General features: G+C 42.3%; 1 protein-coding gene across 1 annotated transcript in view; it reads left to right on the top strand.

Annotated features, from left to right (window-relative positions):
* Positions 1 to 13,356, top strand: part of ENPEP (glutamyl aminopeptidase) — a 90,344-nt gene that overhangs the window by 19,345 nt on the left and 57,643 nt on the right. The window lies entirely within an intron of this gene.

The raw sequence follows: 13,356 nt of genomic DNA, 5'->3' as shown, positions 1-13,356 counted from the left end.
TTTGGTGGTGATGAACTGTCAGGGCCGGCCTGACAGGGTTGAGCCGGCTGAGGCAGGGAGGTGGGAATTGAGAAAAGAAAGAAAGACAGGAAAGCGGGGTCGGGAGGACCCCAGTTCTCTCGATGAACTGAAGCAACTTTATTAGCCACACAATCTTATTTATACACAACACATTGAATAGGAGGTCTGCCAAGAGGAATGTATTCTTTGTCCCTCTTAATCTCTAAGGGAGAGACACAGCAGGAGGACAAGTTCTCAGTACAGCATATCTCAGTAAATAGTTACAGACTTCTTGGTAAGCCATGAAAGGCTGTTCTCATTCTACAAATGTTGCTCTCATTCTACTGATAACCACCATCCAAACAAGTCTGGGAAAACTGTGTGGGTAAGGGTCCCAGCCTTGCTAGCCCCTTCAGGTGTGAGGACCTTGCCAGCTTACATCTGGCCCCCAACAATGAACTCCTTAAGCTTTTTCTTATCTGTGAAGCTCTTTATCTGACCTTCAATTCTGAATGATAGCTTTGCTGGGTAAAGTAACCTTGGTTGTAGGTTCTTTCTATTCATCACTTTGAATATTTCTTGCCACTCCCTTCTGGCCTGCATAGTTTCTGTTGAGAAATCAGCTGACAGTCGTATGGGTACTCCCTGTAGGTAACTGACTGTTTTTCTCTTGCTGCTTTTAAGATTCTCTCTTTGTCTTTTGCTCTTGGCATTTTAATTATGATGTGTCTTGGTGTGGTCCTCTTTTGATTCCTTTTGTTTGGGGTTCTTTGCACTTCCTGGACTTGTAAGTCTATTTCTTTCACCAGGTAGGGGAAGTTTTCTGTCATTATTTCTTCAAATAGGTTTTCAATATCTTGCTCTCTCTCTCTTCTGGCACCCCCATAATTCGGATGTTAGTACGCTTGAAGCTGTCCCAGAGGCTCCTTACACTATCTTCATATTTTGGGATTCTTTTTTCTTTTTGTTTTTCCGGTTGGGTGTTTTTTGCTTCTTCGTATTTCAAATCTTTGACTTGATTCTTGCGATCCTCTAGTCTGCTATTGGAACTCTATATAATATTCTTTATTTCAGTCAGTGTATGCCTAATTTCTAGTTGGTCCTTTTTCATAACCTCGAGGGTCTCACTAGATTTCTTGAGGGTCTCACTAAATTTATCGGCGGTTTCTAGAAAATTCTTGAAAAACCTTATAAGTGTGGTTTTGAACTCTATTTCCTGTAGTTTGTTTTCCTCTATTTCTGTCATTGGTGACCTGTTTCTTTGTCTCCGCATTTTTTATGGTTCCCTGTGTTGATAGAGTGGCTTTATGTGCTAGGTGTCCTATAGGGCCCAGTGGCTCAACTTACCCAATTACCTGAGGTGGACACTCTTGGTGCACCCATTTGTGGGCTTTGTGCACAGTCTTGTAGTTAAGGCTTGATTGTTGTAGGTATCACTGTGAGGAATTGACCTCCATGCCAATTGGCTGTGAGAATCAGCTGTGTCTACAGTGGGAGAACTTCTGTGCTGGAGACACCCTTATGGGGCAAGACTTGCTTCAGTGGGGCTTTGGTGCTCACTGAGTCTGCCCCCTAAGTGTGTCTCTTATGGATCAGAGGAGTTATAATCTGGATGGTCCCACTCTGACCACTGGGTACATTGGCTCTCGGATCTCTAAGGATGTGCTAATTTAGACTCTGCCTGAGGCTATCCAGCAGGAGCTATGGAGAGATCTGCAGATTCCTCTTCTTTGTTTGGGATTTGGAGGTACCCAGATGAGGCCCAGCTGTGAAGCAATGTAAGCTGCTGTGGGGCCTTGGACGTTCTTTTGGATGTTCTGGGTCTCTCTGACCCAGCAGCAGTTTGTTAGGTAATTTTCAGATTGCAAAGGGCCAGGCCTTTCATATTCAAAAGCCTCTGCACACAGCTTGGGTGGGGCGGTGTCTCAGGGAATCAACAGGGTGGAGCAAACAGCTATGGCTGATCCTCAGTCCTACCCTAAGAGGCCCTGGGTCTCAGTGTCCCAGGAATCACTGCAAGCCCCTCTGAGAGAAAGCCACCCTCGAGTTCCGCCTGCTGCCAGACAGTCCAGTTTCTCCCCGTATGAGTTTGGGTCCTCAGAGACTTTCCCTGAACTGGAGTTCAGAGCAGTCGGGAGCTTGAGACTCCCTCCCAATTGAAAAAGGCAACCGTGTCCTCAGTTGCCAGCCGTTTCCACATGCGCCTCTGTACCTCTGCACTTAACTTCTGTACCTCCTCTGAGTCTCAGTGTGCTTTTCTCTTTCCTTCTAGTTGTAGAATTTCCACTCAGCCAGCCTTCCTGTGGTTCTGGATGATGTCCGTTTTGTCTTTTAGTTGTATTTTTGAAGTGGTTGTGCGAGGCAGCAATTTCAGGTGTTTACCTATGCCGCCATCTTGGTTTCCTTAAGTGGTAAATAGTTCTTAAATGCATCTTCTTTCAAAGCTGAGTGCATAACATTCTATCTTAAATCAGTGAAGTTTTCCTCTTTTGGGTGGGAAATGAAGATAATACTGTCGTATTGTGTTACTTTCTAGTCATCTGTTTGATAAGAGATGACCAGAAAGCCAGACTGTCTTTGGATACTTATCAGAGACTCGAGTTGGGAAAACTCGGTGAAAGTGAGATGTGGAGCTGAGCAGAGTAGGTGCCCCTCCCTCTGCCCCATGCAGAGAAGACAGAGTTTTTCTTCTGGCAAAAACCTTTTTAATTATTTACTTGGACAGAGCATAGCCGATAGTAGTAGTTGAACCATTCATTATGTTAAAATGTCCTTGTCGCTCATGAGAAAAAATTATATTAGAGGACCTTGTCCTAAAAAATTGTTAAGAAAAAAGGTAACTGAGTTGGAAAGTAGCTCAGAAGTATTTTAACTCTGCATATTTCCTTTTTAGAATGTTAGATAAATTACATTTTGATTCAATCCTGAAAAAAACACAGAATAACTTGAAGAGTAACTTACAGTAATTTAGCAACAGTGGAGGCCAGCCATTGGTGGATTTTTTACAGCTTTGTTGGCAAGAAATCTATGCCTGAGGTCTTTTTCAGGGTTAGTTGAAATAAATAAGGGTTTTTAAGTAAATAAAATTACCAAATTCTATGCCCAAAAAAACAAAATACCCTGAACTGTATAAAATGTAGAGCTATTACATGATGTTTTAGTTATGTGAATTAACTCTTGAGTGAAAATGTGCTTCTCTTGCTCTTGCAGGAGTCATATCATGGGAAAGAATATCCCCAATAGGCATGTTATTAACTTTACAGTTCAGCTCAAAGTCTCTTATTGGGATATACTACAATCCATTTTTAAATCCAGAATAATGTGAGTTATTAATATATTTTTAAGTTTTAAAAAGTATAGGTTTAATGCACATACATTATAAAATTTTGGAAGAAATAAAGCAGATAGGAAAAACAAAAAGTCCCATATTTCCATATGTAAAATTATTTTAAACTAGAGGCCTGGTGCACAAAATTCATGCACGGGTAGGGTCCCTAGGTCTGGCCAGCAATCAGGTCTGATCTGGGCCTTCCGGCTGCCAGCTGGGGCCTTCCTTCATTCTGTGCCGCTCCTTGGTGGTCAGCGCATGTCATAGCAAGTGATAGAACTCTCGGTCTCCTGGTCGAACTCCCACGGGGACACTTTGCATATTAGCCTTTTATATATATACTAGTGGCCCGGTGCACGAAATTCGTGCATGGGGGAGGGGATGTTCCTCAGCTCGGCCTGCACCCTCTCCAATCTGGGACCCCTCGAAGGATGTCCTACTGCCAGTTTACAGGGATCGGGCCTAAACTGGCAGTCGGACATCCCTCTCGCAATCCGAGACTGCTGGCTCCTAACCACTCACCTGCCTGCCTGATTGCCCCTAACCACTCTGCCTGCAGGCCTGCTTGCCCCCAAATGCCCCCCCCCACCAACCTGATCACCCCCAACAGCCCCCCATGCTGGTGTGCTCGCTCCCAACTGCCTCCCCTGCCAGCCTGCTCACCCCCAACTGCCACCCCCTGCTCACCCCCACCTCCCCTCCCCACTGGACTGCTCGCCCCCAACTGCCCCCTTGCTGGCCTGCTCACTCCAAACTGCCCCCCCCTGCTGTCCGGATCACCTCCAACTGACCCCCACTGATGGCCTGCTTGCCCCCAACTGGTCCCCCTGCTGGTCTGCTTACCCCCAATGGCCCAGCCCCCCACCAGCCTGATCACCCATAACTTCCCTCCCCTCTTGACCTCTAACCGCCTCTACCTTGGCCCCACCACCATGGCTTTGTCCAGAAGAACGTCTGGAAGGTCTCCTGGAAGGTCTCCCAGTGTAATTAGCATATTACCCTTTTATTAGTATAGATAGAGGCCTGGTGCATGGGTGGGGGCCGGCTGGTTTGCCCTGAATGGTGTCCCAGATCAGGGTGGGGGTTCCCTTGGTGTGTGGGGCGGCCTGGGAGAGGGGCCTGTGATGGTTTACAGGCCAGCCACGCCCCCATGGGGTGAGGGACCCTGCTGGGGGTGTGTGGTCAGCCTGGGGGAAGGGCTGAGGGCTGTTTGCAGGCTGGCCAAGCCCCATTCAGGGTGGGGGTCCCCACTGGGGTGCCTGGCCAGCCTGGGTGAGGGGCTGATGACTGTTTGCAGGCTGGCCACGGCACCCGGCGACCCAAGCTCCCAGCCTCTCCTTTTTTTTTTTTTTCCCAGCACCTCCTTGAGCGGAGGGAAGCAGGTATCTGGGATTTATTTATCTTCTATAATTGAAACTTTGTAGCCTTGAGCGGAGACCAGGGCTGGCCAGGGAGGGAGGGAAGCTTGGCTTCCTCCATCGCCAGGAGCAACCCAAGCCTCCTGCTCACTCCAGCTCCATGGCCGCCGCCATCTTGGTTGGGTTAATTTGCATACTTGCTCCTGTATGGCTGGTGGGCGTGGCTTGAGGGTGTAGCAGAGTGACACCAATTTGCATGTTTCTCTTTTATTAGTGTAGACTAGTGTAGACAGGAAGGGGGGTGTCCCTCAGCCCGGCTTGTACTCTCTTGCAGTCTGGGAGCCATCAGTCAGACATCCACCACTGCTGCGCTTGCCAGCTGTGAGTCCAGCTCAGTGCTTCTGGCTGAGTGGTGCACCCCTTGTGGGAGCACACTGACCATGAGAGGGCAGCTCCTGCATTGAGCGACTGCCCCCTGGTGGTCATGTGCGTCATAGCGGCCAGTTGTTCCACCGTTTGGTCAATTTGCATATTAGCCTTTTATTATATAGGATAGGATAGATTAGTAGGTTTGTGATGCTATCTGAGGTACACTTGAACTACATCCTCAGCAACTTTGCCAGTGAAACTAGCTTCCAAGGGAAATTTACCTTAATGTTGGTATAGTAGGAATTGATACTGAGATATCCTAAACCTAGGTTTTCAGTATGCTGCCTATACCAGTGATGGTGAACCTATGACACGCGTGTCAGAGGTGACACGCGAACTCATTTTTTTGGTTGATTTTTCTTTGTTAAATGGTATTTATATATATAAAATAAATATCAAAAATATAAGTCTTTGTTTTATTATGGTTGCAAATATCAAAAAATTTCTATATGTGACACGGCACCAGAGTTAAGTTAGGGTTTTCAAAATGCTGACACGCCGAGCTCAAAAGGTTTGCCATCACTGGCCTATACTGTTTCCAAATTATAGCAAATGGAAGAATATTCATTTTTCAAAGGGACTTTGAATTTTTAGTTTTGCACTAGTCTCCTAAGAACCATACAGGACAAGTTACATGGCAAGGGCAATCCTTGAAAAACAGTAAGTTCTAAGTAAGTCTTGAATTTCTTTGGGCATTTGACCTTTGTCTTCTGTAAAGAAGGATGTGCTAAAAGGAGCAGTTAACCGGCAGAAGATTATTCAACTCTTGGCTTTCATGAGAAGAGGAAGTTGGGAAGAATTGTTCACTAAGAGGATGCTGATTGGAACTATCCATTTAATTAGGTTTATGCTATAACCATATTAATTTTAATAACTCAGTAAAAGATTGTATTGTACCTTCTTCCAAAAGGTCTCACAGGATGGTTTCTGAATAGTTACACCTAGAATTATACCTGTGAATGAATCCCTCCAACTTGCCTAGGTCTTCTTACTTGCTTCCCTTGCATAGCCATTTTAACTCAGGCTTATTTTATTATTAAAAAAAATACGTTTTTGGTGTGGTTTTGCTAGTTTTCTGAAGGATTTTGATTTTATAACATTTTATTGAGTTTTTATATTCTTCCTTTTTTTTACTGGTTTATTCTAAATTAAGGGCTCTAATTTTCTCCAAAGGAATATATTTAATTTAGGAAGCCATAGAAGATTGCTAGTGATTCTTATTCTTTATTTAAATTTAAAAAATGAAAACAAAGCATTAATAAAATAATATAAAGTTCTATGAGGAAGTTAGTTTTTAAATGTTATTTTTTGTTTTTAAAAAAGTCTACTACAGTAATAATAATCAGCAAGCATCAAACAAATTTTGACTTAAATAGAAAGTGAGCTGCCAAGAAATGCTTTGTATATCCTAAATGCCAGCGTTGGGTTTCTTCTCAAACAGTACTTCATAGCAGCTGAGTACTGAACTCAAAGTTCTGAACATGTTTTCAATATTTATAGTCACAACAGAAAAATAGTTCTTAGTCAGCCAAACACCAAGCCAAGGTTGTGCATATTTACAATTTATCTATGGGTCAGGAGCAAATTAAAATTTAGAAGAAATATATCACAATCCTGTGATAAGGCAGTCACCAACAAAACCTGAAAAAAAAAATAATGTATCACTATTCCTTTCTACCAAGTTTTATGCCCCCTCAACTTCCTGCCCACTGCTGAAAACCATTTTGAAGAACATAAACTTCGTAAAATTAAACAAATAGATATTATATTCAGTAATATCAACTATGTAACTTAAATATGCACTTATATAATTAAAAACAATATAAAGTTATTTTTTCTTTCCCATCCTGCTACCTCAGCATTGATAATGAAACAGATGGTTTCTTCAACCAGATTGATTTATCCGTCTTTATTGAGTACCTACTATGTTCAAAAGGAAGATGCTAAGCTCTAAAGGGAGTGAAATATGCTAAGATATCAGAACCTCAATAAAGATGTGAAACAAACGTGGCCTTCACTGTCTGGTGCCACTCAAATATGTTTTCAGGTCTTTGTTGGTCATACCATCCCTTTGTCTACCAAAGCCCTCACCTGCGATTTTAGGGGCCCTGCAATATCCTAGGCCATTTAAAGAGATGTGTCTCTTTGGAGCAGTTCAGATGAAACTCTGCAAAACCTCAACAGATGAACAGGTGCTTATTCTGCTGGATGAGAGGCAGTAGAAAGGCAAGTTGTTGTTGATAGGTAAAGTGACCATCATGTTATCATCTATAAAATACAAACAATGAGGTGTTAGTAATTATTAAGTATGACAAGAGGTGGAAACATAAGCGACAGACTTGGGGCATTGCTAGGCAAGCCTGGATGGGTGGTCACCTTTATCACCTTCGCCAGTGGGAGGTGCTCAGCAGACGAGGACAGTGAGGACATGGAGCCAGCGCACGGCTGACTTGCAGAGTCCCCAGTGATGGTGGGAATCCTGCAGGCCCCGTCCGACTTCTGACCAGGGGGATAGCAGCAGTGGTGGCTGGCAGTCTGTTCACGCTCATTCCTTTCTGTTCACATGGTCTTTCCAAGTTCAGTGCCGCCTCCACCTCAGGCCCTAACACACCCTTCCAGACTCTTGCCTCATCCACCTTACTACCCCTCGCCGGCCCCAGGGGACTGTCATCCAGTTTTTTGAGACAAAACCATCTCTAGACTTTCCTCTATTCTCTTTCCACTCTATCTTTACAACATACATTCTGTGGTTTGCTTTTTTTTTTCCCTTGGCCTTCTGTTTTTATTGCTAAAGCCTTTCCAAACAGGCTCTTGCAAATCAAATAGTTTTGGTTTTCAAATTTATTGTGGTCATGAAAAGCGTATTTTGGAAGTAAAAAACTTAGTTTTCTTACCCCCTGCATTCCCTTAGTGTTTCTCATGGTAATGTGGATACCACAATGTGGAAATCACTAGCCTGTGGGCAGTGGTTCTCAACCTTCCTAATGCTGCGACCCTTTAATACAGTTCCTCATGTTGTGGTGACCCCCAATTTCATTGTTGCAAATTGAACATAATTAAAGCATGGTGATTAGTCACAAAAACAATATGTAATTATATATGTGTTTTCCAATGGTCTTTGACCCCTGTGAAAGGGTCGTTCAACCCCCAAAGGGGTCTTGACCCACAGGTTGAGAGCCACTGCCTATGGGGAAGTGCGGACGGACAGAGGTTAATAATTCTACGGATTATCTTTATTGATACCAACGCTCTTGATGGGCCATATACCTAGTAAAACTCTTACTGCTTAGGCATTAGCTTAGTTAATGCTCACAAGAATTCCATGAGATAGTCATTATCTCTATTTTGCAGCTAGAGAAAGTCAGGTTTCAGTGGTAGGAGTAGAGAAAAGAGGCAGTATGGCCCCGCCTGCATGGCTCAGTGGTTGAGCTTCAATCTATGAACCAGGAGGTCATGGTTCAATTCCTGGTCAGGGCACATACTCAGGTTGCGGGCTCGACCCCCAGTGTGGGGCCTGCAGGAGGCAGCCAATCAATGGTTCTCTATTATCACTGATGTTTCAATCTCTCTCCCCATCTCCATTTCTCTTTCTGAAATCAATAAAAAAAAATTTTTTAAAAGAGGCAGTATGATATAGTGAAAACAAGCTTTGTACTGAATTCTAGTGTCAGTTCTGCCTTAGACTCTCATGTATACAATGAGGAAATTTATTTTGAAAACTCTTCAAATTAAGATTTTAACTAGAGGTCCACACCCTTATTTAAAACCTTGTGGCTAGTTGAATGTTGGAATTCATATTTGTGCAATGTAATAGAGTACACACACTTTGTATTATTAACTGCAGTGGGATCTGGGGCCTCATGATAATCAAACTAATACTTCCGCAGCAATATTTTCATAGAGAGAAAAAGAAAGATTATTTTAAAAACCTCTTATCAGTTCAGGTTAGATGGTAATGCTAACTTGGTTTATTTTGAACATGTAAAAAGTTTTTATTTTTCAGAGTTCTTTCAATTTTATAATTGTGGAAGCTGGACTAGTGAAAGAATTGGGGTAAAGTTGTCATCAGTGATGCAAAATGTTTTATTATATTATTAATAATAATGTCAGGTTCATAGAATTGATGTGTAGAGTGAGACATTACCTGAGAAAAGCTGTATTACCTAGAAAATTTTCAAGCACTCCATTAGGCTAATAATTATTCTTAATGATTACACTACTGTGTTTTCTACTTGGTTTTGGTTTCAGAGACCTAATAACCACTGAGCGTACAGAAGGCATGTGGCTTCATTAGGTTGTTCTGAGAGATGGTGAGCTGGTGGGTCTAATCATTGTCAAAGGGCACATAAAGGGAGTGCCAGTGGCCAATCATGAATCAGGACTTAGGTCCAATTTCTCAAATTCCTGGAGATACTTGAATGGAAGGGAGACTACTGAGAATTCAAAGACCATTCTTTACAGTACTTTCCAATATGATAAGAGAAAAGCAGAGCAACAGCAGTGATAACACTGATGTGCCACGCCTCCCACAAGAACAGTGAGCTGAAGGTGGGCTTTAGAAAGCTAGACTTTTACACGGACACTAGCTCAATAGAGTCATTGCTTCGAGGTATGACAACTGGTATCCAACAGTGGTGTATCCTGGTAATTCAGTTTGCTTAGGCAATTTACTGTTTTTAAAAACTGAAAATATATGCATACAAGTTAGGTTCTTAAAGTCTAACAAACTTTATATTTATATATAAAGTTTATACCTAAAGTTATAAATCTTATGTATAAACTTTATATATAGCCTTTAATAGAGTCCTTGAATAATAAAGGCGTATGATTCTTTTAGAAGGTAAGGAGAGGAAAGACTATCCAGGCCTGCCTGCCTCCTCTCTCTGTGCTATTTTAATACGGCTGGTCATATCTTTATTCAAAAGTCATCTCGTTAAAGCAAGCATGCGAACTGGAACGATGAGAATTATTACTAAAAAAATGATAACAACTCAGGGGTAATTTCTGAGCTTTGTCATGGACAGAAAGCAGCGCTGGGACTTAGCAGATGATGGAGGGTGTTAGCCTCTGTATAAAGCCAAAGAGAGGAGCGGGGATGCAGATGGGGCCTGGGCTGAAGATGAGGTCAGAGAGCAGAAGGCTGAGCTGAGGAGTGGAGGCAACAGCAGCGAGGAGGATACTTTTTAAAATCTCCAAATCTAAACATCACAGTGGTTCTGCTGTTGGCCGGCTGGCAGCGTCTTAAAGTAAAAATAGGGCTGTGATTTATGGCAGATAGGACACACTCGTGGATATGCTTTGGCTCATGACGTTAGGAGGTTAATAGTCTGTGATTGCTTAGCCCAGTTGATAAAAGCAGTGGTCATAAAACATGATCTATGATCCTTTATTAAGATAAGAGTCAGGAGCTCACAGGTGACAGGCAGATTGGCTTGACCTTAAGGACAGATCATACTTCTGCGGGGTGGAGTTTCTCAGAAACAAAAGAGGAAGGGACTGGTTTTATCTTGACTGAACTTACATTAATATCAGTCCTATTCAAAGACACTGCCTTCCTGATGCTGCCAACAGCAGAAATAGAGAGAGTAAGAAAACCGGTTAAATGGCCTCAGCAGCCTTCTGCTGCAGGAGGTCGGCCTCCTGGCGTGGGAAAGGAGAAGTTTGCAGGGAAAGAGCGCCCTGCCTTTCTCTCCAGCATTGCTCCGCGTGGGGTGGGAGGCCTCACTGTTATCTCCCCTTCCTCTTCCTCAAACCTCCCACTCTCCGCACATTGTGCCTAGGGCTCACGTACAGAGTGTAGGCAGCACTGGAGCAGCCAAGAGGAGCTGACCTTCCTGCAGTTTTTAATGGCGGCGAACAAACGTGGTGGAGATTCTGGGGAGTTTTGACACACTAATTAGCTCACAGATGAGAAATTCTAAGGAGCTCCCTTTGCAACATAGCAGTCCTGCGTGAACGTGAGGCTTTGGGTTTCACACGGAGCAATTATTTTGGCTCCGATCAGTGGCCCCCGGCTGGACCCTTAGATTCCCTTAACCTCCTGGATAACGCGCGTCATTGCATAGGAGGGCAGGGGGAAATGTATCTCCACTTACGGCAAATTAAAAATAAATAGAAAGCAAAAACCTCAGAGAATGTTGGGATGATAATTGAGTGAGTTGTGTTGCCTTTGGAGATAAAGGTGATCACAGTTTTGCTTATGCAGATAAAACAAGAATGTCAAGTTCCCAGTGGAAGTGAGCACAGAGAGCCAGCACTGGCCATTTAAGGGGTGCCCTTTCAGAACTCGTCTTTTAAATTCCTGGTCTCTCCGCTGTTCTTCTAGGCAAAGATGGCTCAGATGTGTGCCTAAGTGAAACCCAAAAGTAGCAATGCATTCGAAATAATAAAGAAGGAAAATAGGCATAATTTTTTTTCCTTTCTTTTTTTAATGACGAGTCAGCCATTCTGGTCAGGTATATGGGCTGGAACTAACCAGATGACTGCATCTTTTGCTTTGCTTGAAGGTTTTGAATTCTTTTTTAAAATTCAGCGAACATACTTCATTTGAAGTCTTCAAAACCTTGTTTCTTTCAAGACATTTTTAAAGCAGTTTTTAAGTAGAGTTTACAACCAAATTAAGGGAAGGTACCAAGATTTAACATATACCCCCTGCTCCCACACATACATAGTTTCTCCCTTTACCAATATCACTGCCCCAAATAATACCTCTTTTTTTTTTAAACCATGGATGAACTTATATTGACACATCATAATACCCAAGGTCTATAGTTTACCTTAGGGTTAATTCTTGGTTGTACATTCTGTGGGTCTCAACAAATCGTATACAAAGCATTTCCAAGGCTCTAAAAATCCTCTGAACTTCACCTAGTCATCTCTTCCTCCTCCTCACTACCCAGCTCAGGCAACCTCTGACCTCTTTATTGTCTCTATAATTTTGCCTCTTCCAAAATGTCACATAGTTGGAATTATACAGGTTGTAGCCTTTTCAGATTGGCTTCTCTCATTTAGTAATATGCATCGACGTGTTCTCCCTCTCATTTTATAGCTGCATAGCTTATTTCTTTTTAGAACGAAATAATTTTCTGTTTTATCCATTCACCCACTAGAGGACATCTTGGGGAATTATGAATAATAATTTATAATTATTAATTTTTGGTTGTAAACATCTGTGTGCAATTTGTGTGGACATGTTTTAAACCCCTTTGGTTAAATACCAAGGAGAGTGATTGCTGGATCCTATGGTAACAGTCTGTTTATAAGAACTGCCAAGCTGTCTTCCAAAGTGGCTTTACATCCCCAACAGCAATGATGACAGTTCCTGTCGCTCCTCATTCTCACCAGCATTTGGTGCTATCAGTGGTCCAGATTTTGGCATTCTTTGTAGGTGTCTAGTGGTATCTCCTTTTAATTTGCATCTCATTGATAACATATGATGTAGAGCACCTTTTCATATATGACTTCCCATCTGTATATATTATTTGGTGAGGTACCTGTTAAAGTCTTTGGTCCATTTTTTAATCTGGTTGTTTTCTTGTTGCATTTTGAGCGTTCTTTGTATATGTTGGAGAATATACCTTTGTCAGATATGTCTTTTGCAAATATTTGTTCTCAGTTGTGGCTTGTCTTCTCACTTGGCGCTGTCTTTCACAGGGCAGAAGTTTTTAGTATAAAGTCTAGATTGTCAATTATTTCTTTCATGGAGCATGCCTTTGGTGTTGTATCTAAGAAGTCATCTTCACATCCAAGGTCATCTAGGTTTTGTTCTATTTTATCTTCTAGGAGTTTTATAGTTGCATATTTTACATTTTGGTCTAGTTTCAAATTTTGTGAATGGTACAGGGTTTGTGTCCAGACTTATTTATTTATTATTTTTTTACATGTGGATATTCACTTGTTCCAGCACTATTTTGTTTATAAAATGCAAAAAAACTGTCCTGCTCCATTGTATTGCCTTTGATCCTTTGTCAAAGATCATTAATTATATTTATGTGGGTCTATTTCTGGGCTATGGTGTTATATTGATCTATGTGTGGGGTTTTTTTGTGTGTTTTTTTGTTTGTTTTGGGGGTTTTGGGGGGTTTTTTTTGCTACACTGTCTTGATTACTGGTGCTCTGTAGTAAATCTTGGAATCAGCTAGTATCAGTACTCCAACTTTGTTTTTCCTCTTTCAACATTGTGTTGGCTATTGTGGGCCATAGATGCTTAGAATTAGTGGTGGTGGTGGTGGTGGTGGTGGT

This window comes from Myotis lucifugus, unplaced genomic scaffold (genome assembly GCF_000147115.1).
Source record: "Myotis lucifugus unplaced genomic scaffold, Myoluc2.0 scaffold_217, whole genome shotgun sequence".
In the NCBI taxonomy this organism is placed as follows: domain Eukaryota; kingdom Metazoa; phylum Chordata; class Mammalia; order Chiroptera; family Vespertilionidae; genus Myotis; species Myotis lucifugus.
The sequence above is the reverse complement of the archived record's forward strand: the minus strand, read 5'-3'. Positions and strand labels throughout refer to the sequence as shown.